This window comes from Acanthochromis polyacanthus, chromosome 23 (assembly GCF_021347895.1).
Source record: "Acanthochromis polyacanthus isolate Apoly-LR-REF ecotype Palm Island chromosome 23, KAUST_Apoly_ChrSc, whole genome shotgun sequence".
Lineage (NCBI taxonomy): Eukaryota > Metazoa > Chordata > Actinopteri > Pomacentridae > Acanthochromis > Acanthochromis polyacanthus.
This window is the reverse complement of record NC_067135.1, coordinates 2,065,375-2,087,253: the sequence shown is the minus strand read 5'-3', so window position 1 is coordinate 2,087,253 and position 21,879 is coordinate 2,065,375.

Here is a 21,879-nt window from a genome sequence, read left to right as displayed (position 1 = left end):
CTGTTGGAGCACCGACAGTAAAATACTGCATTGTCACCACACAAGCTTTAACCTCTTCCTCCACTTCCACACTCCTCCCTGATAAAACTGTATCCTTTGAACAATCCTGGCTCTGTACAGTTTACATGATGTATGAGATAATATATCTAATAATATAAAACCATTTGTCTTCATATCATAACCAACATTCCATGTTGTTGATTTAAATGAACCTCATTCACCACAGAAAACATGAAACATCAGTGAATCCTGCAGAATATTGATCCAGATTAGCTGCAGTTGTGCATCAGAACCACTAGATGTCAGTAAACAACCACATTTCAGTCTGCATCAAAGTCATGGAGACACACCTTGGTCACATGACCTGAAGGTGTTATTGGAACATGAGCTGGAACTTTAATCCAGACTGAGTCACTCAGAGCTTCACACTGTCCAGCATCAATACAGACTATAGGCTGCTTTGGTTTCATAGAATGATCATGATGAGGAAAATCATGTTTGAATTCTAACAGCACTGATTCTACACATATTCAGTGATAAACTAAAATTCCCTCAGACCTCCTGCTTTCCTCCTTTCTACCAGCTGACATGTCATTCAACACACAAACATAGAAAAAGAAAAACAAGCAACAATCATGAACACGTAGTGCACATAACAGAGCAGAGCTGTGGGACCAAAGCAGCCACCAAGCAGTGATGAATCCACATTTACACATGATTCTAGTTCAAATATCCCTCTGTCAGTGTTGCTCATTGTTATCCTCACTAAGCCCTCTGTCACCATCAGATTCCACTACACATGTCCCTCTGACACTATTCTACATGATAACATGGCACATTTCTCTGAAGAACTATTGCACACATTCCTGTCTACATTACACATAATTACACTATTTATGTCCCTTTAACACTACACACAGATCCCATCATCACTACCAGTTATCAGTACACAAATACATTACATAAAAAGTACTTTAAAATGATTATGAAACAAATTATATTATTTGTATTTAAAACAAATCAGTAAATGTAAAGTTATTGAAAAACAATTCAGCTTTATCATTTAAATGATGCTCACATTAATGAATTAATACACATAACCCAAGAAGAGGACATGTAGTTTAGTTGTAACAGATTATTTCTACTTGAGGCTTGAAGCTGAAACACCAGCATTTCATGTAACCAGAAAATATTGTCTCAATGAATGGTTCAAAACTGTTTTAGTTCATTCCAACCAGATTTAACTAAAACATGATGACAGATTTAAAGGACACCCACCTTGTCAGCAGTGTTTCTTTCTGACCTTCCTCCTGCTGCGTTACAGAGTCACACACTGTTGGAAACTGACATCTGATCCACATTTACACAACTTTACAACATCAGTTTGTGTGATTATGTAACAGGTGGAAGGAGGGCTGTGAGGGTTTTACATGTTTAGTTAATTCACACTTTATCATTATTTGATACGGTTCATTTCTGTAGGTAAATGTTCTCCTGGTTCTCTCCTTTTCCATGAAGATCAGAGCCTTGTTCAACAATACATCAGCGGTTAGTGATGGTGTGTCGATTAAGGTGAACATTTATCAGAATTCAAATGACTTTTACATCATCAGAGACAGGTGTGTATTCAAATCAAATAAAGTGATTGAGTCCAGAGCGGCTGTTCTTGTTGTTTCATTTAAATATGAGCCTGCAGATAAATGATGACTGAGAAAAGAAGACGTGTGGTTTAGTTTTCTTGTTGGACTGTCATGCAAATAATCATTAACAGCAGAGTTAATATGCTTACATGGCAGACGTGTTTTATTTCTGTTTGTATTTCTCTTCTATGTTCAATTGAACAAGTTCAATCATAAAATCTGGAAACACTTCACAACAACATTAAAGCTGCAAAGAAGGTGACAGAGAGCAGCACAGAAACATAAATAAAGAGCAGAGGATGAGAGAACAATGTCACCTAGAAGAAAGAAAACATCCATGCAGGGAGAGAAAAGGAGGAAGGACAGATCCAGAGGTGATCCATGGTCAGACTGCAGTGGATAAACTGTCCATCCTGGTGTCAGCAGGTCAATGCAACAGCTGAGTGTGTGCAAGAATGCAGATTAAGGTAGCCATCTTTGTAGTTTTTCACCATCAGAGCCAACGACAGCCACAAGGGGGATGGAGGCTGAAAAGAAATGCAATAAAATGAAGAGAAAAAAGATGAGCAGTGTACAAATCCATGCCAATACATCCATGCTTATAAAGTTTATACACAGAAAAAGAAAGTGTCTCTGTGTAACAGGTGGAGATGGAATACGCTTAATTCCCATTGTATTTTCCTGTCACTGTCTGTCAGCTCAGTGCAACAAACTGATGTTTGATGTCATAACTAGTTCCTGCAGACAGTGAACAAATGCTGCTGAGAGGTACATTTTGCTGAATTTACAATGTTAGATCATGAATTTTGCAGAGTTGGCATTAGGTTTCTTTTTTGTTGCTGCTCTTCTGTTTGGTTGTAATTCTGCAGCTAACAGCTTTTTTCATGATCAGTTAATCTGTCACTTCATTTCTTGGATAATTTGTGATTTGTTTGGTTGATTAAAACACTATAGAATGGTGAAAAACACACATCAATATTCGAGATTCAAGATTGAAGACCTTTATTTATCACAAACACAGTTATACGTAGTATAATGCACAGTGAAATGCGTTGTGTACCTGGTCCAGACCGAAACAATGAGAGTCATAAGAATAAAGATTAAAGTCCAACATGACCTCCTCAAATGTTTTGTTTTGTCCACAACAGCCATCCATACATTTCCAGTGATGTATCTGGGGTCAGGTTGCAGAAGCAGCAGATGAAGCAGGTCATTGCAGACGTCCCTCCTCCAGGCAGCGCTTTCCAGTTCTTCCTAAGGGATCCTGACGGTTTCACAGGCTGGACAAGATATATAATCCCTCCAGCAGGTTCTGACCCAAGGTCTACTCCCAGGCACTCATGCTCAGAAAAACACCAAGGAAGCCTCATTGGAGGCATCTAAATCAGGTGTCCACACCACCTCAACAGGCACCTTTCAACGTGAAGGATCAGCAGCTCTACTCTGCCTCCAGATGTCTGAGCTTCTCACCCGATCTCTACGGCTGAGCCCAGTCACTCTACAGAGGAAGCCCATTTCAGCCACTTGTACCCACGATCTCATTCTGTCTGTCACTATCCAGAGCTCATGACCATAGGTGAGGGTTGGAACATGGATGGTAAATCCAGAGCTCCCTCTTCACTGTGATGGTTCGGTACAACGCCTTCATTACTGCTGCTGCTGCATCAACCTGCCTCTCCATCTCACACTCCATTTTACCATCACTTCAGCACAAGATCTCGGGATCCTTGAACTCCTTCATTTGGGGAGGCAACTCCTCACCACACGGAGAGAGCAATCCATCAGTTTCCAGCAGAGAACCACGGCCTCAGATTTGGAGGTTCTGATTCACATTTCAGCCACTTGACACTCGGCTGCAAACCGCTGCAGAGCTGCTGAAGGTCTGCTGAAGGCAACAGAACCACATCATCTGCAAAAAGCTCATGATCCTGATGTACCCAGACTGGACACCCTCCTCACCCTGACTGCACATCTTCAGGCTCTGCTCACTTATTCTCCACCTTGTGCTTGAACATGATGTTTGTTTCAGCAAATCTGTCCACAACACAATGCTGTTCATTTTACTGTCATAGAGAAGGACTCTGACAGCTTTTTCTGAACAAATAACTAAAACCAACTGGCCAATATATAAAATAGCTGGTAGAGGCAGCTCTCCATGAAAGCGTCATTGTTAAATTTTCCCTCTTCTGACATTTTCTCCTCTTTGTCTCGGTCTCTTCTTCTAATTTTCAGGCTGTTTAGTCTCTCAGTTCCTCTTCTTCCTCTAAAGCCCTCGTTTCTCCTGATTTGTCGCCCTCCAGCTTCTCTTTTCACACTAACTTCTTGAACTGTCTCGACTCCAGCGCTGCCCAGTCTGCTGCTGCTGCATTCAACACACCACAGTCCTCCTCTTCATCCCTCTCTGCATCCTCATCCTCCATGTGAGACCCCAATGATGGATGGATTAGAACAGGTAGAGGCCTTTAATTGAATTATTTTTCAGCATATTCCAGCTTGTGAGGAAGCTGTGATCAGAGTGCAGGAACCTTAAGTCTTATTTCCATTCCTCGTGTTATGTTTCTACATGTGCATTAAAAGACTACATCTCCCAGCATTGATAGGTGAGAAGGAAGCAGGGATGTTTGACGACTGTGGCCAGAAAGAGGGATTTTTTAGATTTTAACTGTGCTAAATTAAAATTATACCAGCAATAATAAATTGTTTGTGTAAAGCATCATTAAACTGCAGTCACAGGTGTGATTAAAACAACAAAACCATGAGCACAACACCCACAAAGCACACAGTAAATGATTTGAATACACAAACTTTGTCTGCATGTCATGAAGATTCATTCTCTGTGTGTTGGAGTCATAGTTTGTTTCTGCAGTTCTATATTATTTCAAGTTTGACACTCAGTCTGTCATTGTCACAGTGTTTTATTAATGCAAATGGAATATATTTGAATTAATCTGACAGAGAGGTGGAGTAGGACTTCAATATACAGTCAGTACAGCAGATCTGGATCAAACCTTCAGAGTCCACCGAGGAGAGACACAGAGGGAGGAAGCTCAGAAACAAACACTCACAAGGTTGGTGTTCTTTCAGTTACCTGATATCATTTCAAATCATCCATAGTGTGAATGCAGTGCAGTTATTATTGATTATATACACTGTTGTTGGTAATTATCAGTCAACCCTGAACAGTTAGTTGTTCTGCATTTGCTGACATTTCACTTAAAACTTTACTCTGCATGAGACAGCTCAGAAAATAACATTTCACTTTGTTGAAACAAAGTGAAATTCTTTTTCACAGAGAAAGAACATTAGTTGGTGGTAAGAGAAAGAATTCAGTGAGCAGGCAGGCTGGGTTTGCATCAATGAAACCACTTCATGTACAAGAAAGGTTGTTTTTGTTGTTCCATTTTAGACCATCATCCCAGAAAACCTCTTCTCTAAACTCACTCAGCTCACTGCTAGAGACATGATCATATTTACTGATTTATTTTTGTAATTGGGCTTTACAGACAAGACAAAATGAATAAAGTCAAAACTTTTACTGAAGAAACATTCAAACAAATCAGAACAACAAAAAGAAGAAGTCTCTTTTTGTTCACGGATACAAAACTAAAAAGATTTTCTAGATTGACACCACCGATTGTTCTGTTTTGTCCTCTTCCAGATATGCCTGTAAACTCTTCCTCATCCTCCAATGACTCCTATCTTCATCCAAACCCTTCATCCAACAACCTTTTTTACTTTGGCATAGAATGTTACACCACCAGACCAAACTCCTTCATCTTCATCTCCTTCTTCATCACCATCATCCTCCTCCTCCTCCCTCTCTTCATCTTCATCATCTACCATGGTCTCCAACAATGGAGACTAAATGGCTCCACCTCCTCAGCAGCAACCATGAGTCACTCTGACAGCTTCACCTACAACATGGTCACCATGGAGATGATTGGAGTCTTTGGGTGTGTCCTCATGATCTGTGGCATCTACAGTGATCATTTAAACATGGTCATTGTGGGGTACCTCCTGATGTCTTTCAGTTGGTACGGTGAGACTTTCTTCCACCTCCTGACCTGTGTGGAGCGCTACCTGGCTGTGGTTCATCCCATCACCTACCTGAGCCTGAGAAAAGAGAGAGGGATCAGAATCAGGAACATCAGCATCGCCTGTGTCTGGCTGCTTTGCTTTGTGGGGATGAGTCTGTTTATGTTCATTGACGTCTATGTTTTTGTCAATTTCAACCTCTTGATCTTATCTTTAGGCATCGTCTCCTTCTGCAGTGTTTCTGTTCTCTGTGTTCTGATTCGTCCAGGTCCAGGGGAACAGGGTGGAGGCAGGAAGAGGGTTGACCAATCAAAGCTGAGGGCATTCTACACCATTATGGTCATACTGGGAGTACTGGTGGTGAGGTTTGCTTGGAATTTTCTTTGGGGTTTAACCTATGTGTTGGGAAGAATTGAATGTGTGATAATAACAACTGGTTACTGGGTGAATCTTCCCAGCCTTCTGGTGTTACCTCTGCTGTTTCTACACAGAACAGGAAAACTGGTCTGTTGGAAAAACAAGATTTAGTGAGGAAAAGGGCTGAATTTAAAACAATGACAGCAACCACAGATTGGGACTTTCCAAAAACTCAATAACAAGCTGACACAGACTCACATAATACTGTCATTTACAGATTTGAGAGTCTAGCAATAAAGTTTCCTTAAAAAAATGTTTATTTAACCATCTTCATGTTGGTGTTCACCTTCTCAAAAATTCAGTGTCTTTCAAAGCTAAATGCTGGACTTTCTTCACCAGCCTGTTGCTAAGTTTGTGTGTCAGCTGTCTGCTGAGGCTTCACATGAAGATGATGAGAGCTCTGAGGCTGAACCAAGCAGGAAATGAGCTGATCAGAAAAGGTAAACGAGGCTTTAAACACAGACAGAGACAATCATTTATCATTGCAGAGGGAGTGGTTTTATCCAGTGCTCATCTACAGCTGATCACATTTACAGATGGCAGCACAGTTCTCCATCATCCGTAGGTCTGAATGTGAGTGTTCGTGGTTGGATGTGTCTCTGTATCCCTGTGATGGACTGTTACCTGTCCAGGTGAACTCTGCCTTCACCCTCAGTCAGCTAGGATAGACTTCAGCCCCACTGCGACTCCAGAGAGGATGAAGCGGTGTTTAGATGATGGATGGTTAGCTTTACAGAAGGACTTCCTGTGTTGTGTTCAGGTCCAACTCTCCACTCCACACATTCATCTGGAGACATAAAATACACTTTGATCCATGATGTTGCTTTGATTTCTCTGTTTTAAGAATTTAGAAACTTCAGATTTGATGGAAGTTAAATATTGACTCCAGTTTATACTAAATTCTTTATTGTGGTTGCTGTTGTCCTGAGTTTCCATGATTTTAGCTTCTGTTTAATTTATATTAATGAGAAACTCTGTTTAATCTGTGGTTTAGAAAATTTCTAAATGTTTGTTTATTCTGTGAAACTGAAATCATTGTGATTCTGCTGCTCTGAACTCATTTAATTCCACACTTCAGTCATATATCAAACAATGCTCCTTTATATTCATGTGGTTTTACTGTTTGCTTTTCATTAACATTTACACAGTTGATTCATATTTTTCTGTTTTACTGACACTCTGTAAACACATCGGCCTTTGGTTTTATCATTTTGTAATCCTTCTTATGTTTCATTGTAGTTTGGTAAAAGAGAAGTTGTTTCAGTGCTTTTTCTGTTTAAATAAAATAAATAATTCTAAATGAATAAGTGAAACAGTGAACGCTGTGAATTCTACACACAACCTCTTTCAGTCATCAGACTGCTGAACTGTTGTGATCCAACACTGTAGAAGTTGTTGCTCCGTCTTCATAAACATCATTCTTGATGTCTCTTTGAATCTGATGTAGAAATAATGCTCCTCAAGTCACATTCAGAGTTGTAATTTAAAGCACACTGGATGATAAAACGTGAAGCAAACAGAGAAAGAACAAACAGAACGTGGTGAAGCTCTGTTAAAGTCAGAGGCTGACGTTAATCACCATCAGCTTCAGTTTTCACAGAAACTCAAATTTTGAAACACTCGTCTATCTGTTTTTCAGAGTAGATTGTGCAATCAGTGCACTTTCCATGACGTTGTTTTAGGAGAGCAACGACTGCAACAGGAAGTAATGCTACTGAGGCTTGTTCTACATCTTTGGATCACTGTCTCAGACGTTTTTGTTCATGTTTTCTGGTCATTCTTTTCCATGTGAAGCCATGATGCAGACATGCAGATGGACTCAGAAAGTTCTGGTCTTCATAACTATGTTCACACAATCAGACTAATTAGAAATTAAAGGTAGAATTTAGTTCAGTTCCAGTGTTCAAACTTTATTTGTTTACCACGTTTGATACAAATGAAATACAACAAAAAGTGCTTCACAAAACAAAAGGAGTTAAAGGAAATTAAAACAATACGACAATGAAATATAATATAAATGAACGAGTCAAACAGGAAGTGAGTCCTACAGAAACTGTGCACACAATCAACACCCCCCTGGGCCATTACGAGTACCTGGTTATGCCCTTTGGCTTCCAGCACCTTGTAATTGACGTTCTCCGGGATTTCCTGAACCGGTTTGTTTTCGTTTACCTTGACGACATCCTGATTTTCTCCCGCAGCCTGGAGGAGCACCGTCGGCACGTTCGACAGGTCCTGGAGTGCCTTCTTAAAAACCGCCTCAACGTGAAGACGGAGAAGTGCGCATTCCATGTGTCGACGGTGCCCTTCCTGGGTTACATCATCGCTGCGGGGAAGATCAGGATGAACCCGGCCAAGATCGCGGCGGTAAACGGAGGATTGACCGGAGCCCGGGGATCGCAAGCAAGTGCAGTGATTCCTGGGCTTCACCAACTTCTACTGCCGCTTCATCCAGAACTACAGCCAAATCGCCGCCCCCCTGACCGCTCTCACATCCACCTCCCGTAAATTCATCTGGTCCCCCGCCGCACGCTCCACCTTCCACACCCTAAAGTCCTGCTTCACCTCTACCCCCATACTCGTCCAGCCAGATCCGCGCCTGCAATTCATCATTAAGGTCGACGCCTCGGATACCGGAGTGGGGGCGGTGCTCTCTCAGCACGCCGGCAGAGATGATCGGATTCACCCCTGCACATTCTGCTCCCGGAAGCTCTCCCCGGCCGAAAAAAACTATGACGTGGGGAATCGGGAACTGCTGGCAGTTAAACTGGCACTGGAAGAATGGAGACACTGACTGGAGGGGGCCGAATAGCCGTTCCTGGTGTGGACCGACCATAAAAACCTTCAGTATCTCCAGACGGCCAAACAGTTAAATCCCCGGCAAGCCAGGTGGGCCCTATTCTTTGACCGTTTTCACTTCACCCTGTCATACCGCCCCGGAACCTGTAATGGCAAACCTGACGCCCTGTCCTACATTAATTCCAAGGAAAGCTCCCCTGAAACCCCTGAAACCATTCTGTCTCCTCGCCTCCTGGCTTGCCTCACCTGGGACATCGAAACCACAGTCTGCCAGGCCCAACAGAACCAACCCATCCCGGAAGGAGGTCCCCCAGGAACGCTGTTCGTCCCGGATGCCGTTCGTGCTAACGTCCTCCGGTGGGCCCACTCCAGCCAGTTCTCCTGCCACCCAGGGGTGCCCGGGATGCTGGCGGTCCTCCGCCGGAGGCTTTGGTGGCCTTCCATTCTCCTGAATTGCCGAGAATACATCGCAGCCTGCTCCGTCTGCGCTCAAAACAAGACCTCCAACCAGCCTAGCACTGGCCTCCTCCATCCTCTGCCCATTCCCAGATGACCTTGGTCCCACATCACCCTTGACTTCATTACCGGTCTGCCTCCTTCCCAGGGGAAGATGACCATCCTGTCCATCGTGGATCGATTCTCCATGTACGCTAACTTCGTTCCGCTACCAAAGCTCCCCTCTGCCTGAGAGACCGCCAATCTGTTGGTGGCCCACATTTTCCGTGCTCATGGCATCCCAGTGGACACTGTCTCTGACCGTGGGCCCCAGTTCACCTCACAGGTCTAGCGGGCATTCTGTTCAGCGCTGGGGGCCAAGGTCAGTCTCTCCAACGGTTTCCATTCGCAGAGCAACGGCCAGATGGAGCGGCTCAACCAGGAGATGGAGGCCACCCTCCGGTGCGTCACATCGAGGAACCGCAGCTCCTGGAGCTCCCAACTCCCCTGGGTGGAATATGCGCACAACACCCTCCCCAGCACCACCACCGGCATGTTCCCTCCCCACTGTGTCTACGGGTACCAGCCCCCTCTATTTCCGGACCAGGAAGAGGGAATCGCAGTTCCATCAGTGGCCGTTCACCTCTGCTGGTGCGCCTGGACATGGCTACAAGCCCGTGCCGCCCTCCTCTGGGCATCCCGTCGCACGCAGGACCAGGCCAACCATCAAAGATCTGAGGCGCCGATCTACACGCCCGGTCGGCGGGTCTGGCTGCGAGCTAAGGATTTCCCCTCCGTGTCCCATCCAAAAAATTAGCCCCCCGTTTCATTGGTCATCGATAAAATCATCAACCCCTCTGCCGTTCGCCTCAAACTCCCCCAGTCTATGCGGACACACACACACTGAAACACACACACACACACTGAAACACACACACACACACACACACTGAAACACACACTGAAACACACACACTGAAACACACACACACTGAAACACACACTGAAACACACACACACTGAAACACACACTGAAACACACACTGAAACACAAACTGAAACACACACACTAAAACACACACTGAAACACACACACACTGAAACACACACTGAAACACACACTGAAACACACACTGAAACACACACACACTGAAACACACACACACACACACACTGAAACACACACACACACTGAAACACAAACTGAAACACACACACTAAAACACACACTGAAACACACACACACACTGAAACACACACACTGAAACACAAACTGAAACACACACACTAAAACACACACTGAAACACACACTGAAACACACACACTAAAACACACACTGAAACACACACACTGAACACACACTGAAACACAAACTGAAACACACACACTGAAACACACACTGAAACACACACACTGAAACACACACTGAAACACACACACTAAAACACACACTGAAACACACACACTGAAACACACACTGAAACACACACTGAAACACACACACTGAAACACACACACTGAAACACACACTGAAACACAAACTGAAACACACCCACTAAAACACACACTGAAACACACACTGAAACACACACACTGAAACACACACTGAAACACAAACTGAAACACACACACTGAAACACACACACTGAAACACACACTGAAACACAAACTGAAACACACACACTAAAACACACACTGAAACACACACTGAAACACACACACTGAAACACACACTGAAACACAAACTGAAACACACACACTAAAACACACACTGAAACACACACTGAAACACACACACTGAAACACACACTGAAACACAAACTGAAACACACACACACTGAAACACACACTGAAACACAAACTGAAACACACACACTGAAACACACACACTGAAACACACACTGAAACACAAACTGAAACACACACACTAAAACACACACTGAAACACACACTGAAACACACACACTGAAACACACACTGAAACACAAACTGAAACACACACACTAAAACACACACTGAAACACACACTGAAACACACACACTGAAACACACACTGAAACACAAACTGAAACACACACACTGAAACACACACTGAAACACACACTGAAACACAAACTGAAACACACACACTGAAACACACACTGAAACACACACTGAAACACAAACTGAAACACACACACTGAAACACACACTGAAACACACACTGAAACACACACACTGAAACACACACACTGAAACACAAACTGAAACACACACACTGAAACACACACTGAAACACACACTGAAACACACACACTGAAACACACAAACTGAAACACACACACTGAAACACACACTGAAACACAAACTGAAACACACACACTAAAACACACACTGAAACACACACTGAAACACACACACTGAAACACAAACTGAAACACACACACTAAAACACACACTGAAACACACACACTGAAACACACACACTGAAACACAAACTGAAACACACACTGAAACACACACTGAAACACACACACTGAAACACAAACTGAAACACACACACTAAAACACACACTGAAACACACACACTGAAACACACACTGAAACACACACACTGAAACACACACACTGAAACACAAACTGAAACACACACACTAAAACACACACTGAAACACACACACTAAAACACACACTGAAACACACACACTGAAACACACACACTAAAACACACACTGAAACACACACACTGAAACACACACTGAAACACAAACTGAAACACACACACTGAAACACAAACTGAAACACACAAACTAAAACACAAACTGAAACACACACACTGAAACATGGTACATGTCGATTTCTCTGTGTTTGTTTTAATCAAGTTCTCACACAAACATCTGATATAAAAACAGTTTATTTCTCTTCTGTGTCGTATTTATTCTACTCCTGTCAGTCAATAATATTCACTTTCTAACTCTTTATGATGAATAAAAAGACATTTTAAAAGTTGGAATGAGGATTAAATAAATCTACAGTTTACTCTGGTAGCTTCAAACTATTGTTTATTAAATTATTGATAAATTATATATAACATATTTGTATATTTTCTATGAAATGTATTAAATTAGATTTAAAAAATATTTTAACAATAGAAATGAATAATTTAATAAAATATATTGTAATAATTAATATATTAAATCATATATAAATGATATATAGTTAAGCAATCTAATTTTATTGATAAATTCTATATGGCATATTTACATATTACATGTTTAATGTTCTACACTTTTTTCATTTTGTTTCTTTTCTTGTATGTTTTTTCTTTTATATATATATGTATATATATATATATATATATATATATAAATTTATTTCAATATTTTAAATGACTTGAATTTTACACAAATTTAAGTCATTTAAGTATCTTTTTATTTTGTTTCTTATATTTTGTTTTTGTTTTTTTCTGTAGATATTTTCTGTAAAATACCAAATCACAGAAAATCTGTTTTTAAAAATTATTAAAAGCATAATTTTCAGTCTCTTTTACATAATTTCATTTTGAATAATAAGAAATAATATTTTTATCTGTATTTAATACAATAAAGTTGATTTTACAGCCAAATAAATGACTATTTGTCAAAATACAGATTTGTATTAATTTCCAGTCTGCATTAAATTAATACTTGTGATTTTACTGGAGATTATCTGGAATTTAAATATGGAAAATGTGTTGACTTAAAATAAATGGTTGTTGAAAATGTTGTTATAATTTTACACAAATTTAAATCTTTCTGGGATTTTTCTGAGTGACGTTGAATTGATCCAGCTGGACTTTATGGTGTATTTTTAGATCTGTTTATGTTCTATACACGTTATTTTAACGTTGTGATTTATGGTCAAACTCTGATGATTTCTATTCTTGTTTTTCCAGAAACATTACCAGAAGCTCAAACAGAAACTTTCAGGAACACAAAACCCTCAAAGTTGTGACTGACGGAGCAGAACGACTGAAGATCTTCACCTGGAGGAGAAAAGCCATCAGAGAAGGAAGCTGCTGCTGCTCATCACATGAAGTCCATCCTCTGGTTTATTCTGGCTTGAAGATGCCCGAATAAAATCAACAAAGAACTCAAGTGTGAAAGCGAACTTTATGATGAAATATTAAAAAGTGCAGCGACGATGAAACTACAAACTAAAGGTTTCAGCCTCGGCGCCTTCTTCTTCTTCGCTGCCTGCAGGTTTTGTCTCCAGGTTCATCATGAATTTGAGCTAAATTTGACTTTTAGACTCGACGGTTGTGCAGCAGAACGCCACCAGAGGGCGCCGCTGGTCCAGAGATGCACCGGGGCTGATGGGAAATGTAGGAAACGGAGTGTTTCTGCTGTGAATGGGAGCCTGTTGACAAATGAAACGTAGAATTTAAGACGCTTTATTAGCCGCCATGCTAATGCTAACTAGCATCAACGCTGCAGCTTGAATTGATAAAGATTCGTTTGACCTTTGGAAAGACGAGTTCATGTGAAAAATTGAATCGAATAAATCTGTAATCCTCCGTTAGAACCTTGTTTTTACTTCAGTTAGTTGAACTCGTAGTAAAATCAGTAAATCTGAACATTAAAACGAGTCTTTTGTTCCAAACATCCAATAAAACCTGTTTTAATGTTTGTTACCTGGAACTGATGCTTTGGTTTCCATTAACGGTGAATAAATGAATGAATGAATGAATGACAGTCAGCAGAAATGACAGAACCAACATGAGAACAGGTCAGGTGTCCATTTATTTTAGATATAAGACTTATTTTAAGTCTTTTTTTACAGTTTTTTTTAAACTCATTTAAGACCATTTTTACATCATTTAGAAGCAGCTGAAAGTCGTTTTGGATGTTTTTTTACTCATTCTAGTGAAAACTGTCCTTAAACTGGACTTTGTAGTGTCATAATAATCATGTTTCTATCATTGTTTGATTAAATGCCTGTGTTTCTTTTTTCTTGGTCATTTTCTTCACACAATCTTCTGGAGCAGTTTTTAGTCATTCTTCACCATTTCTGACTCATTTTAAACAGACTTTGGTCAGACAAGCAGTTTTGGACATTTTTTAAATCAACGTTGGACAATTCTGAGCCATTTTAGACCATTTTTAACTCTGTCGTCATTTTGAATCATTTCATACCTTTTGGACATCATTTGTTTACGATTTTCCAGACATTTTGAATAATTTGTTCTCCATATGGAAAATCTTTGACTCATTTTGGACAAATTCTAGTGAAAACTGTCCTTAAACTGTGTCATAATAATTTTGTTTGTATCACTGTTAGTTTACATGACACCACTGACATATATACGCTGCTCAGAAAAAATAAAAGAACATTTTTTAATCCGAGTATTGCATCAAGTCAGTTAAACTTCTGGGACACTGATCTGGTACCAGAGGTGTTTTTTAATCCGTTTCAGCTGCTTTGGTGTGAATGAAATGAGCACCAGGTGGAACGAGAGGGAAAAACAATGAGACAACACCAAACAGGAAGAGTTTACAGGTACCTTTATTATTCATTTCATAGTTTGTGTCGGGGCTGCTCAGTGGCACAGTGGTTAGCACTTTGGCCTTGCAGCAAGAAGATCCCCGGTTCAAATCCCTTCCTGGGCCTGGGATCTTTCTGCATGGAGTTTGCATGTTCTCCCTGTGCATGCGTGGGTTTTCTCCGGGTACTCCGGCTTCCTCCCACAGTCCAAAAACATGCTGAGGTTAATTGGTTACTCTAAATTGTCCGTAGGTGTGAATGTGAGTGTGATTGTGTGTCTGTATATGTAGCCCTGTGACAGACTGGTGACCTGTCCAGGGTGTCCCCTGCCTTCACCCGAGTCAGCTGGGATAGACTCTAGCACCCCCCATGACCCTAGTGAGGATAAAGCGGTGTATAGAGGATGGATGGATGGATAGTTTGTGTCCAACATTTTTTGAGTAATTTGTCCAATATTTTGAGTAAGTTATGACCATTTTGAGTCATATATGATGAGTCATTTATGACAGCTTTTAGTCATTTATTGTCAATTTGACTCATTTTGGATCAATGTTTGTCAATTACTGTTCATTTTAAGTCATTACTGATTAATTTTTGAGTCATTTGTCCTGCATCTTCAGGGATGTTTGACTATTTCCATTCACTTATTTATAGTCAGTTATTGCACATTTTTAATCATTTATTCTAAATTCCGAGTCATTCACTTTTATTTTTGAGTTGTATTTGACACGTTTCTGTCATTTCTGAGTCATTTAAGGCAGTTTTTGGTGATTTATTGTTAATTTTGAATAATCTTGGATCAATGTTTGTCAATTGTCATTCATTTTAGTCATATATTAATAATTTTTATTCCTATTTGACAGATTTCAGTTCTTTATGACGAATTTTGTGTCATTTATTGTGACTTTTTGGCATTTTTGACAGAATTTTGTCATTTATAATTAAATATGGCAAATTTAGAATTATTTAGGAAAATTTTTGAGACTCATCCTTCCCTGGAAGCACAACAATATCTTCTTCACTGCCTCTAAAACTGCACAAAACACAAAATCCAACAGCTTCAACTGATCAGAAATATTAGAAAACAGATCCCAAAACAAATATTTGAGTTGGATAACAGACCCAGAAATGACAGGACCAACAAAAGGACCTGACTGTGTCTGACCTCCTCTCATAAAACCCTCTTGCTGCAGCTCCATCATGTGGGATCATATCAGAGCAGGGGCGCTACTGCCCTCTGGTGGACAAAGGCGGTAATGAGACTGTTATTATTAAATGGCAAAGCTGGCGAGATTACGGATGAGCAAGCACTTCCTATTTCAACGTAAAACTATCGGAATTTTATTATTTTAACAAATGCGCTAAAACGTGATTTTGTGAGACTCAGAACAACCTGCAGTATGAGCCAAAGTGTATCTAAGGACCACTGGCTTGTCAGCTTCCTCAAACCGTGTTTGTCTGATTTTACGTCCATAAACGAACACGTTATAGCTGATGTACGAATGACAGGAAGTATTAGCCGAGCTAGCGGAAGTGCTAACGAGGGTTTGCTATGACACGGACGAGTACTGCAACACATATTGCTTCTAAAATAAATCCTCTCCAAGACACAGAGCTGATGTTCCGTTCTCGTCTGAGGTCGAATGTTTCAGCCTGATATCGTGGTCAGCACCTTTTAAAGAGACGCTGCTTGTAGCGCTGGAGTTAGCTTGTCACTAGCTTCTGATTAGCTGCTAGCTCGCTAACACTGCCGCCACATTTCCTGTTTGGACGGGACTGAGACTACAACAAATGCAATTCGAGCAAGTGGAGGAGCAAGCTGTCGTTAAATACGACCTAGTTTACTGCAGAGATCCTTCTGAGTCGACCAAAATCGCTTCGTAGTAATATTTTTGACATAAAAGAAACCATTAGGATGCTTTTACGTTGAATAGTAACAGGAAATGCTTCTCCTCCGAAATGTCGCCAGCTTTGCATTTAATAATGTTTTTTTTTTTTTTACCGCCTGTGTCCACCAGGAGCTACTTCCCTCTAGTGGACTTAGGTGGTAACGACACAATTATCATTATTAACTGCAAAGCTGGCGACATTACGGATGAGCAAGCACTTCCTGTTTCAACGTAAAACTATCATAATTTTATTATTTTTAACAAGTACGCTTATACGTGATTTTGCTAGATTCAGAACAATCTGCAATATGAAACAAAAAGAAACAAAATCATCAATGGTGGAAATCAGCAACCATATAAACATGAAAACAGATCATCAAGTTCTCTGTAAGTTATAATTAATACAATCAAAGCAAAAGTAATAAATATATCATGTAAATACAGTAAATCACAGCATAATCTACATGTCTATATGTACTACTACTATACATTTATATTGACATTAACTGTGTGTGATGGTTTATATGTGGTGTTTGTGTATTTTATTACTCTATCACTATTCCATATATATGAATATCAGCTTCTTGCTTTGGTTTTAATGGAACTTTGTGATTGACTGACAGCTGGATGTGGTCACAGAGAGCTGGGTGAGTTCAGAGCAGAGGTTTTCTGGGATGATGCTGTTGAACCCTGAGCTGAGCTACAAAAACAGCTTCATTGAATTTGTCCCTGTGGAGCCTGGAGGCAGCAACAGAAAAATGATCAGGTTTTTGGTGTCTGAAGTGGTTGAATTGGTGTAAATCCAGCCTGTATGATCACTGAATTCTGCTCTGACTACAAACTAACTTTGTTCCTCTGTGAAAGAGAATTTGACTTGGTTGGGTTTGTCAACTTGTTGTTGAGTTATTCTGCCTGTAGGTGGAGACAAACACAAAGAATGAAGTCAAATGAGGTTTCCTTAGCCTAGCCGCGCTAGACCCAGGTCTGAAGAAGCAAGGGTCTAGGAACTCTCGACAGGGAGGGAGGCGGGCTAAAAGGTTGTCTTTCAAATCACTCTGCAGCAATTGGGTAGGTATACAACCAATCAGCGCAACAAATAGGCTGACGTAGTTCCTAGAGCGCCGGAAATCAGAGGATGCGGGAGTTCGGTGAAGCCTTATTTATACAGTCAATGGGTGAAGCTCAAGTATATTACAGACATGTTAACAGAAAGATTATTCAGAGTCGGTGCTAATGGAGCTCAACGACTGTTATCAACCCTGGCAGAGAATTATAGTCGTTGCCGTGGGTTGTCTAGCGTGGCTAGGCTAGTTGTTTCCAGTTGTTTCTGTCAGATTCGTCACGCCTCTATCGTCACTTAGTTGCGTCCACCTTCTGACTCGACACTTCATGGTGATTCATCGGCCAGTTTTAGGAGCATCAAACCTCGAGGCTTACCGAAGGTAACTAGACCCACCCTGGCAGAGAATTTAATTCGTTGCCGTGGGTTGTCTAGCGCGGCTAGGCTGAGGTTTCCTCCCACTTTGTCATCTATATTTTATTTCTCTTTTCTCTTTCCTCATGGAGGGAAATCTCTAATTTTGTCTCACCAAATGTTGTGTTATTAAATAATGTATTTTTTTTCTTTTGAAGTTTAAGCTTTTTTCTCAATGAATGTTTCTCTTCCAACACACTGATTTTCCTGCTCTGAGTAAAAACAGCAGAGGTAACACCAGAGCACTGGGCAGATTCAGCCAGTAGCCAATATAAATTGTCACACAATCAGGACCTCCATCCAACACTATCAGTGCTGTCAACACCACATTCCATGAAAACCTCAACACCAGCACTCCCAGTATGACCATAATGGTGTAGAATGCCCTCAGCTTTGATTGGTCAACCCTCTTCCTGCCCCCACCCTGTTCCCCTGGACCTGGACCAATCAGAACACAGAGAACAGAAACGCTGCAGAAGGAGATGATGCCTAAAGACGATATCAAGAGACAGAAATTCACCATGAATAAAATGCTGCCGTTCACTTGCAAACCCATCATTACAACAGAAAGCAGCCAGACACAGGCGACGCTGATGTTTCTGATTCTGATCCCTCTCTCTTTTCTCAGGCTCAGGTAGGTGATGGGATGAACCACAGCCAGGTAGCGCTCCACACAGGTCAGGACATGGAAGAAAGTCTCTCCAAAGAAGTTGAAAGACACAAGAAAGACTCCCACCACAAATATCTTTGTATTATGACTGCAGACACCACAAATTGCAACAACAGACCCAAAGACTCCAATCATCTCCATGGTGACCATGTTGTAGGTGAAGCTGTCAGAGTGACTCATGGTTGCTGCTGAGGAGGTGGAGCCATTTAGTCTCCATTGTTGGAGACCATGGTAGATGATGAAGATGCAGAGGGGGAGGAGGAGGAGGGTATAAGCGGTACGATATGCGACGTAGATGAAGGAGCTTGGTGTGGTGAAAAGACAACTGATGTCATTGAGAATGTCTGAGTTGACAAATGACAGATTTCCATGAGGAAGGGAGTCATTGGAGGATGAGGAGGAGTTTACCAACATGTCTGAAAGAGAAGAACATCACAGTCAATCAGATAAAATCTTTCTGTGAAAGAAGGGGATCCTCTGTGTTGCTGTTCTTGACTCAAACTATTGATTCCTGAGTTGACATTTTTGTTATTATTGTTTTTGCTTTGCTCTCAGATATTCAATTAAAGAAAAACAAACTAAAACCTTCATATATTTTTTAATGAAAGGTGATTTATGAACCAGACTGTGCATTCCAACTTTCTTAAACTACCCAGTTTAGTACAAATCTACATCAAATGTGTTTGCAAACACTGAGGTTTTTCTGTGTATTTCAGCCGTCCACAATGCTGATCCTTAATGAATCATTATTAGTGTCAGTAATTTCCCTTTTCTTTTAAGACAGTCATTCTATATTATTTATTTTCATTCTCATGTTCATTGACAATCATTTTTTCCTCTCATGGAATTCAACACATTTTAAACAGACAACTTACTAACTAGCAGTTCTAACATTTTACCAACATCTTTACCATACATCTGTCATGGCCCCTCCCTCTCCTGTCTGCACTTCTGGCCAGCATTCAGCCCCAGCTGATTACAAGCGGCTGAGGAGTAGCACAGCTGCTCCCAGTTTGTAATCAGCTGCAGATAAACCCTGGCTGTGTCCGAAATCGCATACTAACATACTACATTCTCAATGAGTATATACTGTATACTACGTACTATAAGTATGATTAGAATGCCGACCGTTCACACTGTAGTATACTACTCCGTTTCCCATAATGCATTTCAAACCTCTGACAACAAAAACCCGAAGTACGGCTATCAAATATCTCGGCTGAATGCCGGCTTCAGGTCGATTTTACGCAAACAAACAGTCGCATAATTAATGTGGCAATTTCAAGCCGGCACTCCTCATGCAGTTATTAGCCAGATTATGCGAATCGTTTCAGTTGTAGCTGCAGGCTACTGGAGGTAGCTGCTACTTGTTCTGTATGCAAAGCGAGCTGCAGCAACTCGCTGCTAGCATTCAGTAGCACGTTGTGAGGCATCTGACAAATTTAAAACGTTGGTCAGAAAACGCCTATTTCTCAAATCTGTGGGGTGATTAGGATGACTACTTAACCACATAAAATAAAATAAAAATCGCCGCGGTCCGGCCACAGATCCCACGGAGGCTTGCATTTCGGTGGGTAGCTCGCAAAGCATTATGGGGCGGTTGAGTATGACTAGTGTGGTCACCGCGCATACTTAAAATTTTTCCGGATATAGTATACATCCGGGTATTTCTCGCGTACTCAATCTGTTCATACTATCCAGTGTGAACGCACTACATACTTATTTTGACGTCACATTTAGTATGAGTAGTACGTTAGTATGCGATTTCGGACACAGCCCCTGACTCTGCCAACGACTCGCTGCTGGGTCGTTGCCTGCGGTTCTTTACCAGGAAGACACACCAGTCTGCTCCGCTCCGCTCCGCCTTCTCTCTCATCCTGGAAACCCTCGCCTGCTTTGTCTTCCCCTCCGCTCTGCACTCCCCCCGGTCTGCTCTGGTTCTGCCCCTCCCTCCCTGCCACAGCTCCGCCAATGACAATCATCAGCTCCGTCCCCGCCTCGTCTCCCCACCCCCCTGGACTTAAGACGTGAGTCATCCCTTCCCGTTTAGTTTAGTCAGCCCCCACCACGGCCGTTTGGTCCGTCGCCCTCAGTTCAGTTAATCCCCCCTTTCTGTTCATTTCCCGTGCCTCCCATATGGAGAGCCCTCTGTTTATTTGACATATTAAAGTCCTTTGTTCAGTACCTGTCTGTCTGTTGTGCCTGCTTTGGGTTTTAACATCGCGCCCATAACAACATCACATTAGACACTGAATATTTTCTCATTTCATTGATCCAACAGCAAACAGAATTCTAATGGTGTCCTGACAAAGATCTGTGTATTCAGATCAAGCAGTCATTAACTCTGTGCTCTGTGAGTGTTTCTGTGTTCATGGTTGTGTTGTTTCAGTCACACCTGTGACTGTGGTTTGCTGAAATATGCTGCTTTACAGGAACTATCACACTATTAATAATAGCAGATTTAAACGAAGGAAAATCAAAATTGTTGTGCAGAGAAATCTTCAAATCAAACCTTTCAAACTTGTTGCTGGTTTTAAAGTCCCTCTATGTAAACGTCTTATTTAGTGTATGGCTTCATGTAAATGGGTCACATCATGTCTGTTTGACAGAATAACCAGCATTCAATAGTGTTAGAAAGCAGACTGATTACATTTAAGAAAAACAGAAAAACCCATCCACACTGACTGCACTGCTTGTCCATTGAGCTTTCCAAATACTGGTCTGATGATGATATTAAAATATGAAAAGAACACCAACCTTGTGAGTGTTTGTGAGCTTCCTCCCTCTGGGTGTCTCCTCTGTGGATTGTGAGTGTTTGATCCAAAGCTACTGTACAGACTGTATATGACAGAACCACTCCACCTCTGTCTGTCTGCATAGGTCCAATTCAAATAGCTTTCATTTGCATTTGAAACTCATTGACTCGCTGACAAATGATTAGCAACTTGATGAATCACCAGGCGTAACACGATCTGAACACATGAAGACACGCACAGAACATGTCAGGACATTCAGAA